The sequence below is a fragment of the Phoenix dactylifera genome, chromosome 15 (assembly GCF_051530095.1).
Source record: "Phoenix dactylifera cultivar Ajwa chromosome 15, Ajwa_hap1_PhDact_Kaust_v1.1, whole genome shotgun sequence".
NCBI classification, from domain to species: domain Eukaryota; kingdom Viridiplantae; phylum Streptophyta; class Magnoliopsida; order Arecales; family Arecaceae; genus Phoenix; species Phoenix dactylifera.
The window spans coordinates 172,847-187,556 of NC_143204.1; the positions used below are offsets into that span (position 1 = coordinate 172,847).

Below are 14,710 nucleotides of genomic sequence, written 5' to 3' on the forward strand. Positions count from 1 at the left end.
CCAAAAGAAACTAAGGGTTATTATTTCTACCTTGCTGAAAAACAAAAGTTGTTCGTTAGCAATAAAGCTGTCTTCTTGGAGAAGAAATTCCTTATAGAAGGAATTGATTGCTCTAATGTTGAACTTGCAGAAATTCAACATATAGAAGAACCGACACTACCTACTGAACCATTAGAACTTGATTTGATTAAATCAAACCCAAAACCCATTATAGAAATATCCTTAAGGCGATCTGGTAGAGTACCACGTTAGCTTGATCTATGGTTTCCTGGTCCGAAACGGGGATCCTGTTGAGCTTGATGAAAATGACGAGGATCCGATCACCTATATGGATGCAATGCAGAGGAACGACTCCGATAAATGGCTGGAAGCCATGCATTCCGAAATAGAATCCATGGAGGTCAATAATGTATGAACATTGGTCGACCCATCCGAAGGAATAAAATCCATAGGGTATAAATGGATTTTCAAAAGAAAAAGGGGTGCAGACGGAAAGGTGGAGACCTACAAAGCCCGTCTGTTTGCATAGGGATATCATCAACGTTATGGTATTGACTATGATGAAACGTTTTCTTCCGTGGCAATGCTCAAATCCATTCGGACTATGGTTGCGATAGTAGCACATTTTGATTATGAAATCTGGCAGATGGATGTAAAAACTGTTAGGATCCCTCATATGCCATGAAAATTTTGAAATAATTTTCAGATTGCAGCGAAAAAATATATGCGGAATCCATTCATCGCATGAACGTGTTTTAAAACCTTTCGTTTGTAGATAGATTAGAATTAAATTATTTTAAACCATTTTAAAATCATTAAGAAGATCATATCTTCATCTTGTGTGGATAGATGGTCTCCGCAAATCTGATTTACATGGTATTTGATCAAGGCTCAGTGGAAGCCGCACACGCGTCCGGCCTCTACGGGTATCCACACGAAGTAATGAGTCGATCGAAGCCTTTGGATCTCCCCGGGGTGCTAGCACCCTTGCAGAGAAGGCCATGGATGGCTGATATTCTGCCTTTCAATCAACTCTTGAATGCCTAAGGGAGGAGGAAGAAGAATGATGGATCAAAGGAACAAGAACAAAGCCCTGCAGCCTTTTTCTTTTTCTTCCTTTTGGAACCAAGATGAAGAAGGAAGAGGGTGTCTTAGGTTTTCTTTTTCTTCTCTTGATTGTGGCTCAAAGGAGGAAGATGGAGGAGGGTGCTCACGGCTGGAATGAGGAGAAAAACATGAATAGTGGCCGAAATCCCATGCTCCTTTTGAAGTATTAAGGGATAAAGATGAGTTCCTATTTTTTAGGAACTCATTCTTATCCCTTTAGATGGCAACCAAGGAGGGGCGTAGCCCCCTCTTTTTCTTCTCACGCAAGTCCCAAAGGGAGGGGCGTGGGCCCCTCCCTCAAGTCCAATTAAATCTGCCATTTAATCAAATTAAGGGGTGATTTAATTTGGGTCTATTGCATGAGTCTAATCCTATTCAAAATAGGATTTGTTTGCACCCATTTCAATTTCCTCCTTATCCTAATCTAATTAGGATTTAATTGAACTATGACTCTATTGAACTCTTCAATCCTAATCCAATTAGGAGTCATTTAATTAATTAGATTAAAATTAAAATTAATTAAGACTTAAGAAAATCCTAATCTAATCAGGACTTGTTCAAATTTCAGCCCTAAGACAATTAGGACTTTAGAAATCCTATTCCAAGTAGGACTCTAATTTAATTTGAAATTCTAATCCAATTAGAACTTCATGAATCCCACTCCAAGTAGGACACATGATCAAGTCCAATTAATTAAATCCAATTAATTAAATTAAATTGCAATCCGATTGCAATTATTCCTTCTTCCAACCACTAACTCTTAGCGGATTATCCATTTATCAATCTAATTGATTATTTGTGATTCCTAATCACATTCAACCATCGGATCGGTCAATACCTCTAATGTGTGTGACCTCATAGGTTCTATTCTGACTGGTAGTGAGATATATTGCGATCTCTATCACAATATCATTGAAAACTCCTTTCAATGGGTTGAAACAATTTCAACTCAACTCACCAAGGATTATCGACCATCAAGATGATCCCTGTGAGTCTCACCATCCACCAGTGACACCTAGCAGTATGTAGTGGCCACCCAGCAGAATAGAATGATGAACCTCTAGGTGCAGTTATCGTATGATATAGTCCTTCTATCGTGGATCCCTACAGACCGGAGGTCATGGATAACTCGTCAAATTCTGTCGTCTGTCATATATCTAGATTTATTCGACTTGAGTTCGAGAGTAGAAAACTCTTTTTTCACTTTATATTACTGCCCTGGCTAAGGTCTTAGAACTCAGTCTAATAAATCACATAGGATCACTCCTTTTCTATCAAGGTCGATAGATTCCATGTAAGTGCATACCCTACTCCTACAGTGAACCTACTGCAGCCAATCTACACAACAAGAACCTATATGACTAGAGACCATGTATATGTGCAGTCATACTACAATAACCTCACTGTGAATAGCTGAAGCACCGCAGGTCAAAGGACCAGTCACACTACTGCAACATCAAGCAAGTCAACCATCTGACGGTTTCGTTCACTTTTAAGCATGAAAGTACCTCCACAAGAAGCATCAACCATCTGACGGTTTCATTCATACAACCCGTCATAAAAACATTGCACTAATTGCCATTTGGGTATTTGGTGATGCGGGCATTTTCGGAGTAAGTCTCTAAATTTCTTCCAAGTTTCATGAAATTCTTCTCCGTCAGATTGGGAGAAGCTCGTGATAGCACGCCTAAATTGGTTCGTTCTTCCTATGAAAAAATATTTTTTCAAAAATTCATGTTGCATTTGAGCCCATGAAAGAATGGAATTGGCTTCCAATGAATGGAGCCACTGCTTAGCTCTATCCTTAAAGAAAAAAGGAAACAGCCTAAGTTTCAGAGCATCATCAGTGAAGTTCTGAATTTTGACAGTAGTGCAGATCTCAAGGAACTCATCTAAATGTTTGTATGGGTCTTCATTGTTAAGTCCATAAAAAGAGGGAAGCATTTGGATGACACTAGACTTAATCTCAAACTGTACAGCAGCGGTGGTATCAGGTAGTCGAATACAAGATGGAGAGGTATAAATGGAAGGAGTAAAGTACTCCTTTAGCAGTTTGGGTTGTTCTTCAGCCATCTCGACAGGTAGTATAGATCCTATGGTTCTATAGGTGCAGATTTTGGCTCGAAGGGCCCTAATAGAATGCTCTATTTCAGAATGAAAAGGTACTTATTCAGAAGATCTGGAACGACACCCTAGCATACACTAAAGCTTGTTGGATCAGTCAAGTACAATCAAGCATGCACTAAAAGAAAAACAAATCAAATCCTTGTGTTTACCCTAAAATCACTAGACAGCTCCTAACTGGTTTGAAGAGGGCACCTAAGCCTCCAATCCGGTCTAATGAACTGAGTTGACCAGGTAAGCTCCCAGGTAAGTGGGGGGGTCATGATGCATTGTAAAGGTTCCACTTAAAAATCACTTGCCTCGAACAGATGAACTGTCTCCCTTGGGACAAAGCTTGCCTAGACATCAACTGAGCCACAGAGCGAAATTGGTGCAACTTTCGGTGATCTTCGTCCTATTGAGCTCGAATGTCCCTAGGGGCCAACGTCTAATTGATTTTAATTAAAATGATAGCTATGTGAAAATTGATTCACCTAATTTGGGCAAGAATCTGGTGATGAAATTCAGTTCTTATCTTGTTGGGGTGATTGCCCTTACTATGTGCGGATTAATTGGTGTATGTGTATCAGGCATACATTCACACTTTTACTGAAATTAAAATCAAACAATCACCACAATATTTCAAGCAAACTGGGAATCAATTTAAACAAGAAAGGTTTAGAGGTTACCAAAGGAAATTTCCCCAGCAAAAAATTTTTACTTTCAAAGCAAACCTCTACAGCATTCTTTTTCCAGTAGTTCCCTTTTGATCATCCCAAATTTTCTCTTCGATTCCTGATCAAATAAAAATCAAAAATTAGTAAGAGAGAGAAAAGAGATAAGAAAATTAACAAAAATAGAAAATATTTTTATTTTATTTTGAATATATATATATATATATATATTTTTAACAGTTTTTTTCAATAAAAGAAAAATAACTATGCTAGCAATCTCCGGCAACGGCGCCAAAAATTGATAGTCAATTTTAAAAACCACGCAATAGCACTATCTGGTAGGATAGTGATTACGGGTATCGATCCACAAGGATTGGGGTACAGTTGCTTTTTTCTTAAAAAAATAAAAATATTTAAAAGGAAGAGTTTGTGAAGAAAATTAAACTAAGGAATTTAATAAAAAATGCAATTAAAATGATATCAGTTTGAGGGAACTTAGGGCAAGGAATTCACCACTAACATCAGAACAAGGATTATTTGTATTTTAACTTATTCTTGGATTAAGATGCAAATTGGCTACAAGCCTAATAAGCATCTGAATAAAATTTCACAAAAGTAATTTAGGCATAATTCATCTTTAGTTAGAATGAAATGTCTACCCTAATCTAAGGTGGTAGCACATCGCATCTTTCTTAAGCATGAACTATCTTATTTTTACTTCAATGATCATGAAGAATAGCTGTATAAACTTCACATTTAAAATCACAGAAATTAAACGTGAGATAAAAGAAGATATCCATTAAAAATCATAAGTTCATATAATCCCAAGAGTAGAAATAAAAAAATACAAAATCCTTATCCTTTTGCTAGGGCTGCATCCAGCCCTAGTGAAAAGCTTAGGCTTCCATGCAGTGGTGGACGGCAGCAGCAGCACAGCAGCGGGCTCCCATTCCTTCCCTCATTATTTCTTCCTTTGGGAAATATTCCCAAAACACCCAAAGTCTTCTCCCTCCTTTTAAGGATGGATCGGAAGAGAAGAATGCCTTCTCTGTTTCCTGCCTTGGCCTTTTATAGGCTGCCATCTCCCCCTCTCTCCTCCTTTGTGGCTGATCCGAATGGGTGGGAGGATAAGGGTTGAGCTTAGCTGGAACTCTTCCATGGATAAGGGAGACTGATCCGTGATCCCTCGCTCAATTGGATGCTCTCGGAGATGAAGATGAGGTGCCTCTGTTCCGCTGAAGCAGGGGATATTATTTGGATAAGGATGAGAGATGAGTGAGCTGGATGCGCGGAAGAAGGTGAGAGAGTTTGATCCGAAGATCATGGGATCTAGCTTCGGAATGAACACCTAAACCTTATCCTATGGATGATAGGATCAATCCGGAATGAGAAGAAGCTCGGGAATGGCTGGATTCGGCTGTAACAGAGGGTTTAGAGCTGTGAACGGCTTGATACGGGATAAAGGCTGGCTATGGAAGTTTGAATCATGGAACATCCGGACGCTGGAGAATGGGAAGACGTTGGAACTGCTGGGATACGAGTGAATCACGAACGAGATGTGAGCTAGATTCATGCGGATGGTGAATGTGAGAAGATGCTCTGTTTTGTTTCTGTGAAGAAGAACGGTTGGGATGCTGGGTTTATCCATGGGAGAATGGAGCTGGATCTTATGTGAACAGTGGAGTGATGCTGTTGAAGCTTGGAATAGCTTGCGGATGAGAGCTAGGGAGCTGAAATGCGATAGAGATGAAGTTGGGACCTGAGGTTGACCTGGGAGCGAAAGGAGTTGGTTCATTCCTTGGGAAGATAAGCTCGGAAAGGACGTGGAGGATGTCACGGAGAAACAGGGAATGCTTTTGTTCTAATCTAGATTCGGTTTGAGAAGGAATCGGAAGAGGAAATGAACTTGGGAGCGTAGGTCGATGGGAAGATGAATACGGTTGAAGCTGGGAAGATGGTTTCTGTTTTGAAGAAGAGATAAGGATGCAAGATGAGTTGTATAATCGGCTGGGAGCTTGTGAATAAGGATGTGGAGTTTGTTGGACTTGGAGCTGTGGATTTGAAGAAGATAAGGATGCTGGGATGATGACTCGTAGATGAATGTTGTGGAACAGGGGAAGACTAGCATGGAAGGCTTGTTCTTCAGATGGGAGGTCGGTCACGGTTGGTTGGGTTAATCCAATAGGCTGTGATGTGTGGGAGGAATTATGTGGAAGAAGGAGAGGATAAGAAAAATGTGAACGGGAAGATCATGCACGAGATGTAAAGTAGGGGGAATTAATTCGCGGATGATGGGATGACTGGACTGGCTGGTTTCAACTGGGATAAAGTCTAATAAATGTGATACGAGTTTGCAACGTGGGAAGTTTTGGGATAAAATATTAGAACATGAACGAAAAGTCGAGCTTAGTTGGATGTGAAAGAAACAATAGAGTTGGGATGAACGGCTGAATCGAAAATCCGAGAGGATTTGAATCGCAGGGTGCATGTGATTTAGGTTCAGCGATCATCCCAAGCGAGTTTGACTCGACCTGCATACATTAGACTCAATCAGTAAATAAATAAGTAAAACTTGAATTACCTTTAATAATTTATTAAAATGCAATGATGAAGGTGACATATTTTTTTTAGTTAAATTCACAAAATATATGAATTAAAATAATGATAAGTGCTATGAATAAGATATTAATTTATGCATTATTTAGCACTTATCACATACTCACTAGGGATAGTGAGTAGATACCAGTCTGATCCAGGTATCAACCATTGGAAGGTTGTAAAAAATATTCTTAAGTATTTAAGAAATACTAAGGACCAGTGGCTTATCTATGGAGATACTAACTTGAAATTAGTGGGATACACTGATTCCAGTTTTCAGTCAGATCAGGATGACAGCAAAAGTGTGTCGGGTTACATCTTGACCCTAAAAGGAGTTGTTGTCTGTTGGAAAAGTTCCAAACAACATACCGTGGCTGATTTAGTATGTGAGGCAGAGTACATTGTTGCATCTGATGCCGCCAAGAAAGCTGTACGGATGCGAAAGTTCATCACCGAGCTAAGAGTGGCACCCTCCATTGATGGTCCAGTTCCACTATTCTGTGATAGCACTAAAGCCATTGCTCAAGCAAAGGAACCAAAAGCACATCAGCGGACCAAGCACATTCTGCGGCGATATCATTTTGTTCGAGAGATAGTAGAATGAGGTAATATAGATTTTCAAAAGATCGATGGAAAGAAAAATCTGGCCGACCTATTTACTAAAGTCCTCAGCACCAAAGAGTTCAATGATTACAAGTCAAAGAAGGGTATACGATACTGTACCGATTGGCTTTAGTCCAAGTGGGAGTTGTTGGAAATTGTGTCCTGAAAGACAATCGTCATCCCGGTTGATGATTAAATTGTATATGAATTAATGAAATTAATAAAAGTTATTTGACAATGTTTCATTACATATTTTGCATCTTCATGAACTCAAGTAATGTAATGAAGTCCTTAGGACTCTATTATATGATAAAGGAGGATTTATCTACGAGTCAAATTAGTTCGCGACCAAACAATATGCTATCACTAGGACAATAGCATTATCAAGATTAGGTCGTTGTGTGCCATATACGTTGGTTATCCTCTTAACCAAAGAGTGTAGAGACACTGATATGTCACACCGGTGAAGTATAGGAGTACACTTCACTGAACATGACCAGTTTCGGATCGCTCTGTTGTCAAAAGATGTTCCGAGTGGATATGGATATAAGTATCCCTCAGACCTGAGATCACCACAATGACTTGCAAACAACTCATGTACTTTGGTATCGGACTATCTGAATTTCTAATTCAGTGATGGAAAGCTACTGGGTGCAATCAAGTACTTGTGAAGTCAGTGTATAAGTCAAGATGGAATTGACCCTTCCTGGTGATAGGAGATAATGTCCTTGTATTCAATTTAGCAAAACTTTGGCTAGGATAATTCTTGTGAGGAGTCACAGAATTTGTAAAGTTGAAACATATTTTAGATGCACTGATTAAAGAGTTGACAGAACTCTAAAGTCTTCCTAGGCATTTGGATCATAAGGATTAATTATACGATAACTATAGTCCAAGAGTTCCAGAATATTGCTTTACGATTATTCGGCCTATTTGGATGTCGGGTATCATTGCTAGATGGTCACTTCGATTAGTACAGAAAGTCATTCTTGTGCTGCCGGATTAGGTTCAAACCTACAGGGTCACACGCATAGAAGTTTATAGGTTGATCAAATAGCTGATCGACGATTAAGAATCGTCCAAGGGTACATCGATCAATTCGATTGACAAATTATTCTAAACAAAAGTTGTAGTAAAATAAGTATTGAATTATTGAAGGATTAATTAGCAATTTAGATTGCTAATGAACTCAATTGATTGAATGATTGAGCTTAGGTTAAGCCAAATTGAATAAAATTCAATTTGGGCTACATCAGGATTTGACCTAATTGAATTGGATTCGATCCGAATTGATTAGGCTCAACCCAATTAATCGGACTTGACCCGAGCCTATTAAAAGTCCTTATTTGATAAGGATTCTAAGTTTAAAAATTCAGAAATTGATAAGAAGAAGAATTTCTAAATTTTAGGACCCTAGCTTTCTTTCTTAGAGAAGAAAGATACTTCATCCTTATTCCTAAAATTAGTAGTGCCTATCCTCTTTATTTTGGGCCAATTTTTGGCGTGAGAAAAGAGGAGGTGTGGGGCTATTTTTTAGAAAAATATGGCACCTAAATCTTCCTAAAAACATAGGAATCAAAATCCTAATTTGTAGGGACTACATGGCGCATCAAGCAGGGTGGCGTGTGACTGAAGTTTGGGGCACATGAACCCCCTAATTTTTAGGGATTCATGGCATAAAACTAAAAAAGGATTTGTTCAGCTCTTAGCTGCTGGTTCATCAAAATTTTTTGGAAATTTTATCAGCCAAATTTGTTGGCTAAAATAGTTGTCAGGTGTGGGGGGTCTTTTGGCTATAAAAAGACCCCCACGCCTAGGGTTTGAAAAAAATGATCTTTAGAAAGAGCTCTAAATTTGGGAGCCAGCTGCCCTCTCTCCTCCTTCTTCTCCTTCATCTCCATCCTTCATCCTCTTGAAGAAAAATCAAAAGTTGAGTGCTTCAAGGGAGAAAAGTTCAGCCACTGCAGCATCCCTGCGCGAGCTAGCACTCCTGCAGTTGTGGGTCTTCCTAGAGCTTCGCGTGGACTATCCGTAGAGGCCGGACGCGTGTACGGCTACACAAGGTGATCAAGGCATCATCAAAGATCTCAAAGTAAAAAGGTATGAGATCTAATCTCATTAGAAATTAGGACTAGAAATCAACTAGGTTGCTGAAATTCTACATGACTACATGTTAGACATAGAATCATGCATATTTGTTTAGGATAAATGTTTAAAGTCCTGGATCTATTTTTATTGTAGATATATGATCTCTAGCATGCATAGAAATTAAATAGTTTAATTCATACTTCTGCTGTAAAATTTTTAAAAATATATGCTTGCGACCACCAGGGTCTCCAACACAATGTGCTTCGGTGCTTACTGAAGAAGGGGACTAAATCTCCTTGCATGCTCCAGGCTTGGGTTCATGATCCTGCATCAATTTCTCTCTACTGAGAAGAACTCCACTTCGTCGAGTTAGGGCTAATTTGAAAATTTTGCTTTAGGTGAGATTTGTCATTTGGTGCGTGCATGGGTGCGGGCTGATGCGCGCCGGGAGAGCTCTAGTGGAATTGGGCCACCAACTGGATGGACATGTACGGTTGCGGGCCTAGTGCACATAGGATGCATGTTCAGCGTGCATGGGATGCAAGTCCAGGAGGAGGCTGGGAGCTTGTGCTGCATGCAGCTGCGGCGTTTGGTTGCGGCCTTGTGCGCAGGCACTGGGCATGGCACTGCGCATGGATCTGCTGGTCGCTGCTTGTACTTCTCTTGGCTTCTATGAAACATCAGATTATCTTTCTCGAAATTCGATGACATCTCTTCTAAAATTTTAGAACCATCTTCTATAGCAATCGACATGAACATGTCCCTATCTTTATGGCTGATTTTGGTGGCGTAAGCAGGCTCTGAACATACTTTGATGCAGCGGATAGGATCTAAAATTGCCACCTTGAAATCAGATGGGATTATTAATAAAGTTTCAGAACCAACCTCGCCTTTCTTGCAACCTGAAAAGATCCTGCGAACTATGCAAATGAAAAAATCTGAACCTTCTAGTTCCAACGCGTCAGCTTCTTCTTTGTTGCCTTTCTCCTCTTTTTCGATCTCAGCGGGTTGAGGAGGAATTTCAAATGTCGCCATGATTTCATCTTCCTCGCAAACTAATGCGAATCACTGGTCTTTGGTGGGGCAAACATCAGCAAAATACCCTCGGCCACCGCACTAATTGCAATCGGATTGGATTCCTCTTTGCAGCATAGGTCTCTTTTCTTTCTCACTGGTCCTTGCTACTCCTCGCTCCATATTTGGACTTCTATTTGCAGAAGTTTCAAATCTCATAAAAGGAGAGCTACCTCGAGAAAAAAGAGTGTTCTTGTTGCTGCATTTTGGAGATCCTCGCCCAACTTAAGGGCAACACTATCATCGATCTGCCTCCATAAAAAAAGCATCCATCTTTTGATTCAAGACAGTCATTTGATGGAGAACTTCACCCATCATCTCTATCTTATCTCGTTGTCCATCGATGTTGTAGGGACGGCTGCTTCAGGTGCTCAAAGTGATCAAGGATCTTTGCTCTGATACCACTTGACGCAGTCGGGGGTGGGTGATTGCTGAATTTTGGATAATGGTGGCTGATCTCTCTCTCTCTCTCTCTCTCTCTCTTTTTCAATGGTGGCTAGAGTTCTAGGGATGAAGAAAAGAAGAAGGTGGATGGCTAATTGGGTTCAATTGGGTGTGGATTGGTGGCCGAATTAGGGGATTGGGCTTGATTGATTGGGGGGCGGTGGCACTTGGTTAGGGTTGTTAATGAGCCGAGCCGAGCCCGAGCCTCCACGGGCTCCGCTCGGCTTGTTTCATAAAATCCTAGGCTCGGGCTCGATACCGAGCCCTGTATTGGGCTCGGGCTTGGGCTCGCTTGGCACAGTCTGGCTCGGGCTTGAGCTCGTAAAGCTCGTTTGCCCGAGCCCGAGAGCGAGCCCGAGCCCGCCCCACCCCATCCCCATCCGGCCATCCCCAAGCAGCTGAGCTCGGTTCATCATTGGATTGTTGGAGAGAAGAACGAAGCAAAGAAAGAAAGAAAGAAAGAAAAGAAGAAGAAGAGAAGAAAGAAAGAAAGAAAGAAAAAAGAAAAGAGAAAGGACTCACCGGTTTCGGCCGCTAGCACCGCCAGCATGGGGGTCGGCCATAGGCATGGCCGCAGGCACCACGGCTCGGTCGCGGGCTTCTCCTCCCCTCCTCTGTCGCAGTGTCGTCGATGGAGGAGGGCTTCTCCTCCCCTCCTTTGTCACAGTGTCACCGGTGGAGGAGGGCTTCTCCTCCCCTCCTCGTCGTCGCGTGCGGTGGCTGCCGACTTTGGCCGCGAGCACCGCCGGCATGGCCGCGGGCTCGGCTGCGATCGCCAGTGGAGGAGGGCTTCTCCTCTCCTCCTCTGTTGCAGTGTCGCCGGTGGAGGAGGGCTTCTCCTCCCCTCCTCTGTCGCAGTGTTGCCGGTGGAGGAGTCGGCAAAGAGAGGAAAAGAAAGGGAGAGAAATTGAAAACGGAGAAGAAAGAGGGGGAGGGGCCTCACTGGTTGTGGCGGGGTGCTGGAGCCTGGAAGGTTCTAGAGAAACCGAGAAAGGAGAAGAACCATAAAGGTGTGTAGCAGTGGAAGGAATTTAACGGGTTGGGTTGGGTTCAGGTTAACTGGTTGAGTCCGAACCCGATCCAATCCAATCTCATTTAAAGAAATTAAATGGATTTGGATTAGCTCGGATTGGGTCTGATCTAAATCTAACTGGGTTTAATCAGATTGGGATTGAAATTGATTAAGCCAAATAAAATTTAATTGGGTGGAGTCCAAATTTAATTGGGACCCAATTAAATTGTTAATTGGACTGAGCCCTCATTTGGGCTCACGAGCTGCTCGCGCTCGAATTTAAACGGGCTTCATTTTGGGCTCAGGCTCGGGCTTGTTTGACTAATGAACTGAGCTCGAGCCGGGCTTTTACCTAGCCGAGCCCGAGCAACTCGGCCCGTTGACAACCCTACACTTGGTTGGAACCCAAATCTAATTGGGTTTGGGCGTGAGGCTTGGAAGCATGAAAAAGGTTTTCAAGTCCTAATGGGTTTAGGACTCTACATGGACGTGGGTAAAAGATAAGAATGGGGTGTTGGCATGAGAAGAGAATTAGGATAACTATGGAATAAATAAGAGAGTCTCACCCTCACTCAATCCAATGGTTGGCATGAAGAGTTGGATGGCGTCTCACCTATCCTTCTTCAGCCCTTCTTGGCGTCGCACCAAAGAAGAAAGGAATCTCTCCTCTTTCACGTGAGAACTCACACAATTTCTTCAAAACACTGTAATTTGAAATTTATTCTTCAACCTCCTCTATTTATAGAGTAAGAGGTTGGATGAACATGGATGCTTACAATTTGAAATTTAAAGGACTCCTTCTCTACAAGAACTCCTACTTAGGCTAGGACTCCTACTTAATATGGACTCTTTTAAATTTATTTCAAACAATTGACTTATTCAACCAAATTTAAACTATACTCCTAATAGGACTAGGACTCCTTATGGTGAATGGAAGAAAGTTCAAATCAACTAGGACTCTTCTCTAAATGCCACATGGAACAAATCAGCAAACTTCTAATCAATCAAGGACTCCTTAACGCTATGGACTTAATTAAATTTGGCATTGGAACAACTAAACCCAATGTGACTTGACCTAATCCTTACATGGACTCAATCTAACATTGGACACACCCAAGGTTGGACCCAAATTTCTTAATTTAAGACTCCTAATCAACTTGGATTCTTTAATTGACACATGACTAAGAGTCCAAATAAGCTAGGACTCTTTTACACGACTCATGGACTCAATGTGACTCGACTCATAGACTCATTGTAACTTGACTCATGCACACGTTGCATTATGGTTGCTAGAACTCTTGGAACCCAATATGCTTCGGTAATCACTCAAAGAGGGAACTCAACCTTCTCGCACGCCTCAGGCTTGGGCTCATGCTCCTACATCAGTCAGACAAAAAGATAAAGAATTTATTACATCGATGAGTTGACTCATGAAATACTCGAGCCGGCTCTAGTTTTACAAGAGTCAACCCTAGAAAGTAACGAGTCGACTCCAAAATGGCTACAGAGAAAAGACAGAGAGCTGAAAAGTTTATCTCCTTGGCAAGTTGACCCATGAAATTCATGAGCCGACTCCAGTCAAACTAGAATCGGCCCTAAAAATAGTCAAGTTGATCCCAGAACGACCATAGTGGAAAGATAGAGAGCAGTAAAATTTAGTCCGTTGAAGAGTCGACCCCTAAAAGCAACGAGTTAACCCTAGACATTTTACGTGTCGACTCAGAACTGAGAGAGCCGATTCCGCAAATGCCACAGACGAAAGACAGGGTACAGTATAAGCAAGCTCGAGATGACTCATGAATATCATGAGTTGACTCCTAGATATTTCGAATTGACCCAGAACAATTAGTTTTTTTGTGAATTAGAGTAGTTGTTTTCATCTCACAATGGCTCTATTAACTGTCTAATGGCTAGAAAAGTGTTCCAGTCTTCTTCAAAGAATATAAATGCATGAGTACACTAAAGAAAAGGAGAGAGCTCAAAAACTATAAAGACAAAAGTCACTAGAGCTAGAAAAGAAAAGCAGAAAGAGAGAACTTCAAAGAAGATATCATTCAAGTGCTTTTATTACAAGCTGAAAGTTTACATCTTCTATATCAGAGAGTTGGTGAAGTGCCTTGAAGAGCAATCAAGTCAACCAACAAAGTATAACTCCATTTATTATTTTGTATTTATTATTTTGGAGCTATATTCATTATGCTTAAATTCTTTCTATTGTTTGTTGTAACAAGTTTCAAGGATTGAAAATTGGAAAAAAATGTCCTTCCAAATCTAAAATTGGATTGTGCAGTTTTTGTTGATTCTCTGAGAAAATCATCTAGATTGATTGTGGGCTTAGAAAATAACCAGTATAGATTTTGCTTGATTTTCTAAAAAATCAACTAGGTTGTTTGTGAACTTGAAAAATAATTGAATAGGTTTTTGTTGATTGATCTAGAAAAATCAACTGGATTTGGTTATGAATCCAAAAAATAACTGGGATGTAATCTAGTTTATAGATTATAATAAAATTCTCAAGAAGAAAGTCTTGAAGAATAGATGTAGCTGCAGGGTTGGCACCAAACAACTATAAATCTCTTATGTTTGTCTTGCTTAGTTTTTGATTTGATTTTCTGCATATTTACTTAGTGTTTATTTGCTAAAATCAATATTCATCTGTTAAGCATTTAAATGAGCTTACGAGTTGGATAGCCTCTACAGGTTTGCTTGTGGAATTTTGTTTAGCAATCTTGGACTAGGTCATGATCTTGGTTAGTCTAAAGCCAAAAAAATATTGCTATGAAATATGAAAATTAAGATAATGAGAAATGGATGAGGTGACATTTGAAACTGTTGTTGAATAATTGCTTAAATTTGATATATATATATATATATATATATATTATTTAGTAAGATAGATAATGATGGCTTACATACATGCTGTTTTAAATGAGCTTTCCGAATATTAATATGATATTCATTTTATTTGGTATTATTTTTATTATTATTATTTTATTATATTATTTAT

The 14,710-nt window shown here is 40.3% G+C and overlaps 1 long non-coding RNA gene across 1 annotated transcript in view; it reads right to left on the bottom strand.

Moving 5' to 3' along the window:
• LOC148699819 (uncharacterized) overlaps positions 1 to 6,582 on the bottom strand; it is a 63,893-nt gene extending 57,311 nt beyond the window's left edge. The window contains exons 1-2 of the long non-coding RNA XR_015973640.2: positions 4,733 to 6,582; positions 3,900 to 4,005 (exon numbers count right to left, since the gene is read on the bottom strand). This is a non-coding gene — a long non-coding RNA (uncharacterized LOC148699819). The remainder of the gene's footprint in view (positions 1 to 3,899; positions 4,006 to 4,732) is intronic.
• Between the last annotated feature and the right edge of the window lie 8,128 nt (positions 6,583 to 14,710).